The sequence below is a fragment of the Humulus lupulus genome, chromosome X (genome assembly GCF_963169125.1).
Source record: "Humulus lupulus chromosome X, drHumLupu1.1, whole genome shotgun sequence".
Taxonomy (NCBI): Eukaryota; Viridiplantae; Streptophyta; class Magnoliopsida; order Rosales; family Cannabaceae; genus Humulus; species Humulus lupulus.
The window spans coordinates 79700730-79708075 of record NC_084802.1 but is presented as its reverse complement, the minus strand read 5'-3'; the positions used below and the strand labels follow the sequence as shown (position 1 = coordinate 79708075).

The following is a 7346-nucleotide window of genomic DNA, read 5'->3' as shown; positions in this document are numbered from 1 at the left end:
TGCTATATATAAACGTAGTTAAAAGCTTGTAGAACCGTTGAATTTGTGGCCAACACATCAATTGCATTTACATATAGGGTCAGTTTGGTAAAATTTTTGTTTTTGAATTTTTTAAACACAAAAATAGGAATATAATTTTATTTTTGTTTCTTTATTTTTAAAAAATAAAAATATGTTTGGTAACTATTTTTGTTTTTTGTTTTTAAAAATAAAAAATAATAAACGTGTTTGATAACTTTTATTTTTATTTTTTGTTTAACAATATAAGGTGTTGGTTTGAAAAAGAGAAGAAAAAAAAAATGAAAAATTGAAAACTGTTTAAAAAAATTTGAAAGTGAAAAAATTCTATTTTCAAAATTTAATAAATTTTAATTAAATTTTAAAAAAATAATAAATAAAAATAGAATTACCAAACACATTTTATGTTTAATTTTCAAATTTTTAATTAATTAAATAAAAAACTATTTTTTTTTAAGTGTTACCGAACAACACCATAACAAGTGACATTTTGTCAATTCCTACCAACTTTAGGCAACTTAATTACGAGGAGAACACTACACATCTCAAATGTTCAAACCAAATAATCATGAGCCATGAACCATATGCAGAAGTGAATATTTGCTATTATTATTAGATAATATTTTAAGTTTTAAAGAGAGATATAAAAAAATAAATCAGTTAATATTGTCGCATAGGTTCATAACATCAAACAACTAAGAATGGACACCAAGCACCAACATGATAATTTCTTTATAAAGCTACTCTCACATAATATGTAAGATCCAATTGCCTAGTCATATAAAGATTCCAAGGAAAATAAAACAAAACTTAAAATCTCAATAATAATGAAGATAGCAGCACAACGAAGAGATTGATATTGAGAACTGCACAATTCTCAACTTTCAAACCTTATTTACGAACCAAACAAAGAACGAATTAAAAAAAATCAATTTTACTAAAGAACATATCCAATAAATTTGTACAAGTATCCAAACCACGGTAGATGAAGACACATAAAACAAGTATGAAGAAAAACAAATAAATTAAAAAAAAAATGAAGAAGAGCTCAATCAACAAGATTGCACATGAATGAGAGCTAAGCAGAGACATGCAGTTAATTGATTTTCATGGTAAACACTATATGCAAGGCAGCTCTGGTGGTAATAGTGGTATAAACATGGCTATATTGGTAAGTCCAGCCACTTCAATATCACGATACCTCAGAGGTACAACCTTTCAAACGTACAATGAATGTTCAAATATCTTTCGTGTGTGTAAATTCATGTTATTATTTTTGTTTAATTCTATTAGGATTTTTTTCAAACGCCTTGAGTAGATTTGAAATAAAAGACTGCAAAATATTCAATTGATATCGAATGAATCTTCTCACAGTTGTTTAGAAGAAATAAACTAGAACTAAGCAAGATACAAACCACAAAATCTATTTAGAAATTAATTCTAAGAATTTCTAGGTCAGAGATTGACAAAATTCACTTGCATGTGGATTTTAGGTTAGATAATTGGTCTCAATCAGCATAAATCCAATATAGACTAGGACATAAGATAAGTTTCAGCCGAAATCATCACTCACCTTCAGCCCTCGCCATGCAAAACACCTGCAAACAACCCGACCTCCGACGTCCCCAACGAAATCAGAAAGTAGAAATGAAAAGAAAGAAAAAGGAGTGAAAACTTACTGCTGCACCTTGCGGCGAAGAGAGCCTGATCACTAGCCCTTGCCAAGCCCAACCATTGCCGCTACACCTGCAAACCAGAGATAGTGAGAGCGAACCCAAGCATGTCGAGAGAAAGAGGGAGAGGGAAAGAGAGTCACAGTGAGGGGAGAGTACGTGGAGAGGACGGAGGGAGAGAGCGGCGCCAGAGTGAGAGAATGAGAGAAATATTGAGGGATCGAGAAAGAGAGATAGAGAGCGATAGGCAGGGTCTTGGCTGGTTGTGCAGATGAGAGAAAGGGAGAAAGAGTCTTCTCCTTCTTCATCTTTTGTGTGCTTGGAAAAAATAAGCCTCAAGCCCCAATTTGAAAAAAATTATATTTGATTCAAAAACTATAATTTTAAAAAATTAAATTTAAATCATTCAATTTTAAAATATTGGATTTAGAAATAAACTATATATTTTTAAAATCTTGAATGGTTGATGATTTTTAAATTTCAAATATTCTCTTTTTTTTGCCATGAATGCATTATTTTTAAGAAAAAAATTGAAACATTAATCTATCGTTTTTTTTCAAAAAGATCTTTTTATGTTTTATAAAATAAGTGTACCAATCAGGTTTTTTGTGGCAACTTTTATTTTATAAATTCCAAAAATGATAAAACTATTTTCAAATTCATTACCAATCAAGCCCATAGCTTTTTACCCTATTTTACTTTATAATAATATTTTAGGACACACAAAAATCACCATTGGACATGTTTCAAACCTCAAATTCCTCCATCAGAATTTTTTAGGCCCTCATATTTTATTATGACATTTATTGTGCGTCCTAAAATGTCTTTTTCAAGGACTCTCAATAAGTCTCCTAAAAACTCCAGACTTTTTTAAGAGCTTGCATTTAGGTGCATGTCCTAAAAATGTGACCCGTAACAGGTATTTTGTAGTAGTGCACCTCCGGAGCCGGAGCTGCCACTAGATCTCCTACAAAGGATAAAGGTGCCAACTCCACCAAAAAGTAGCAGCCGCCAACTCAAGTAACTGCAGTTACCATTCATGAACCTCCTCTGCCACGTCCTCGCAAACCTGCTCTCATTCCTCATGTTATTCAGGGCGAGGCTCCATCTACGCAGCTCCCAATCATGCCGATTGAGGTCGGAAGGATCCCAGAGGCACTTCTTGGGTCCCTCCACACGATGGCCAATCACTCGGTGGGTCATGCCAACTAGGTGAACGTCAAGGACCTGAGGGCTATAGAGGAGCATTCCTCAGAGAACGTCCTGGAATTGGCCTTGGGAATGAATCTAGCTATAAGTTATCCCTTTCCATTTACATCCTTTTTTTTCGTGAGCTAATCCTACTATATATTTATATTTCGTAGTCTTGTTTAGCCTAAATCTATGGCATCGCCGAAATCCAAGCTAAAAGAGATGAGGTAAGGGCCGGTCTTGCGGTATCCTAGGACAACGAGTGAATTGCCAAGGGATAGGTCATCGAGGTGAGCCAGCGTCGAGACTAGCTGTAGGTCGAGGTCGACGACCTCAACAAGAAGCTTAAGGAAGTCAACGTGCTCAAAAAGATGTTGTCTAAGGTCTAGAAGAAAGCTAAACATGATGTCGCGACGGCGCGACAGGAGGTTGTCGAGGCAACGAACTCCCTGGAGGAGATACCTCGCTAAGTTCCAGAGTCAATCATTGCAAGAGCACTTCGAGAACGTGGAGGCTTCTAGGGCTGCTGAAAGGCGGCGATGATGAGGTTATATCACATGGACAATATATTAGAGCTCACTGATGTCTAGGGCGTCCTCATCCTTTTTTATTCTTATATTTTATTCACGGTTCTTCAAACCCTTTTTAATTAACCTTTCAAATGTTGAGACAATCGCCTCCGGGCTTAGTTTGAGGTTATTTTTCCTCGAGTTATTCATATACTTGCGTTAGTACACGTTTATTAATTTCTGATCTATTTTTGTTCCCCTTAACCTATTATCTTGCTATGTTTATCAACTCTTTTTTTTGGAGTCTTTGTACATTTGTAGTCATAGGGGTTAACTTATATCCAGGAATTTGTTATCCAAATAATGTTACAACTGTTAGGAATCAGGCCTTGTACTTGGTTTAGTTCCGGGATTTTCGTACCTAGTTATGTTATAGGATTTTTCTTATGCTTTGAATTTTCTTAGATTAGTTCATATTCAAAATTTCTTTGAGAACTTGAGCTTTAAGAAGCCGTAGAGTAACCAATTTTCCAATACTAAGTTGCAAAAATTTTAGCCTAAATTTGCCAAATGTTTCAAAGACTTATTGAGGGTTATATGCCCCCCAAGCGATCAAAATTTATGAATATTCTATGTCGCTTTTATAGAATGAGCTCGTGATACATCAAAAAAACAAGATAAAATATTGATTCTACATTTAAACTACATAGCAATCCTGTTGTTATTAAAATAGAATGAATTTTATAAATAAGCCTTACACGGAAAACTACTAAAAACATTAAAAAACTAACAAAGTCATTCTATTGCTGATAGTATTTTTTGAGATGTAGAGCATTCCAGGTCCATGGGACCAATTCTCCACTTAAATGAGCTAGTTTGAAGGTTCATTCACTTAAGATTTCTACAATCTGGTAGGGTTCTTCCCAGTTCGGTCCGAATACACCATCTTTAGGATCTGTGTTTGCCAAAAACACCCTTCAGAGTGCTAAGTGACCCAGTTCGAGTCTACGTCCTTTTACTTTAGAGTTAAAATAACGAGTAACTCTTTGTTGAAATGGGCAAGTTGTAATTGAGACTCCTCCCGCCACTTTTCAATGAAATCCAGGGATGTATTAAGCAAGCCATGATTTCGATCCTGGTTGTAGGTTCTTTGCCTATGCGATTTTAGTAGAGCTTGCACTAGGAGCATAGCCTCGCTTCCAAAGGTCAGAGAGAAGGGTGTGTGCCCAGTAGATGTGCGATGTGAGGTTCTGTAGGCCAGAGCTCTTGCAAGAGCTGTTTTGTCCATAGGCCTTTAGCATGTTCTAGTCGCTTCTTTAAGCTAGCCTTTAGAGTTTTGTTTATTGCCTCAACCTGCCCATTTTCTTGAGGGTCGTTATTGAGGAGAAACTTTTCATTATGTCATGCTTCTCGCAAAGGGTTATGAATACGTTTCTGTAAAATTGAGTCCCGTTCTCAGACACAATCTTATTTGGGAGTCCAAAATGGCATATGATGTTCTTCACGTCAAAATCTAAGACTCTCTTCGAGGTTATAGACACCAGGGGCTCGGCCTCAACCCACTTAGTAAAGTAATCAATGACAACAATCGCATAGCAAATTCCTCCCTTTCCAGTTGGCAACAAGCCGATTAAGTCGATCCCCCATACAACAAATGGCCAAGGTGACGAAATCATGGTCAGCTCCATGGGTGTTGCACGAGCAATAGTGGCGAAACGTTGACACTTAGCACACTTTAGGATATACATGGCTGAGTCATTATTGAGTGTAGGCCAGAAGAAGCCCTGCCTTAATACCTTTTAAGCCATGTTTTCCCCCCAGCATGGTCTCCACAAAATCCTTCTTGTACTTTTCGAAGGATGGTTTGGGCTTCCTCGGACATAACACATCGCAGGAGCGGCAATGAGTGGCCTTGCATATAGAAAATTTCTTCAACCATAACATACTGTGAGACCTAATACAATAATTTTCGTGCATTCTTTCAATCTTCTGGTACTTTACCAGTCGTGAGGTACTCGACAATAAGACTCATCCAGGTCGATTATGTGAAAATAACTCCCACTTCCATTGACTCCTTCTCGATACTTGGTTGTTCCAAGAACTCTACGGGAACCACATTTAATGTGTCCGCTTCCTTGATGGTGGTGAGTCGAGCTAGAGCATCAACATTAGTGTTTTGTTCACGGGGGACCTGTTCGATGGAATAGAACTCAAATTTCGATAGTTCACCTTTTACCTTAGCTAGATAAGCTGCCATTTTGATTCCTCAAGCTTGGTTTTCCCCTAACACTTGATTAACCACGAGCTGAGAATCGCTAAAGCATTGACTTGCTCTTGCTTTCAACTCATTTGCTATCCGAACTCCAGCCAATAATGCCACGTACTCCGCTTCGTTGTTGGAGGCGTAGAAACCAATTCTAAGAGTTGTATGGAAGCAATGTCCTTAGGGAAAAATGACAATTATTCCAGCTTTAGACCCGTTCTCATTTGACGATTCGTCAATGAAGAGTTTCCACACCTCTTGTACAGGTTCACTCATTGGTTCATCCTGGAACCCTATACATTCAACCACGAAGTGAGCTAGTGCTTGACCTTTGATTGTTGCTCTTGGTTTGTATAATATCTTGAACTAACTATGTTCGATGGCTCACTATAACAAATGTCCTGATGTCTCAGGCTTTTGCAAGACCTGCCTTAAAGGTTGATCAGTTAAGACGTGTATGGTGTGGGACTGAAAATACGACCTGAGTTTTCTCAAAGCCAGGATCAAACAAAACATGAGTTTTTCAATTAGAGGATATTTGGACTCAGCTCCGAGAAGCCTCTTGCTCACATAATACACTGGTTTATGTACTTGGTTTTCCTCTCGAACTAATACAGCACTGACCATGTTTATATGTTACAGCTAGGAATAAGTATAGACCTTCCACAACAATTGGTTTTGATAACAGAGGGGACTCAGCTAGATGAGTCTTCAAATCCTAAAATGTCTGTTCACATTCTTCTTGTTGACGCGGTTTTTCGCCAACAGTGTATTAAGAAATAATAGGGCATATTAGTGCTTAATAGTAAACTGTAATGAAAAATAAAATGAATTCACTCAAGAATACATAATTTTTACGTGGTTCAGTGGTTAACATCCACATAGTCCACGAGTCAATATTATTGTTGTTTCTCTCTCTATTTTGATAGAGTTTTGGTATTACCTAATAATGGTGCCCTTTCCTGTCCAATATCCCCATAATTTATAAGGGAATTCCACGGACAGGTTTGGGTAACCACATGAGTCTATCCCGCATTTACATAATGATTTACATTTAATACAAATAATTCCCATTTATATTGGGATGTGATTTGATAATAGAATAAACAGGTTCCCGCTATCTCGGATAATAAATATGACAGCCTGGTCATAAATAAACGTATAAAGGGATCCCAAGTCTCTAGGATCTGCAGGTATGCAATATACTAGAATTACCACGAGCTGGATATCTCCTCCAAGCTCGTGCTTCACAGCCATAGCATCCTTAGTTCGGGATAAACTCAGGACACCTTACACCACGTATGACCACTATGAATCTCGAGTTGTCCACATGGAAAATAAGCAGATATTATTTCCCTGAGTCATTTTTCTGTGTATTTATCTGCCAACTGTACCCGAGCTGAGTGAATGAACTCATGCTAAAATCAGGGTACAACATTTGCCCCCCAAGCTCCTGCTCGTGTATGATGTCGTCACTTTCTGACCTACAGAGTAGGGGCTTTTAGACTTTTGCTTCATAAAACCACACATGCCTAGTACTTGAGTACTAGACACGTGATGTACCGCAATTGGTGTCTGTTTGGGTTTCGAGGACTACAATAATTGTCTTGTCAACGTTTTGCTGCTGTTTGGTCTATTTAATCTTGGCCCTTGGATCTTGAACTAACCCAATTGGATGGCCGAGATTAATTT

The 7346-nt window shown here is 37.2% G+C and overlaps 1 long non-coding RNA gene across 2 annotated transcripts; it reads right to left on the bottom strand.

Annotated features, from left to right (window-relative positions):
- Window positions 1-601: 601 nt before the first annotated feature.
- Window positions 602-2025, bottom strand: LOC133803349 (uncharacterized). Of its 2 annotated transcripts, none has more exons than XR_009877917.1 (2): window positions 1835-2025; window positions 602-1764 (listed from the first exon to the last, which is right to left on the bottom strand). It is a non-coding gene; the product is annotated as an uncharacterized LOC133803349 (long non-coding RNA). The 2 variants fall into 2 exon arrangements; XR_009877916.1 differs by having other exon boundaries at window positions 1851-2025.
- Window positions 2026-7346: the final 5321 nt, after the last annotated feature.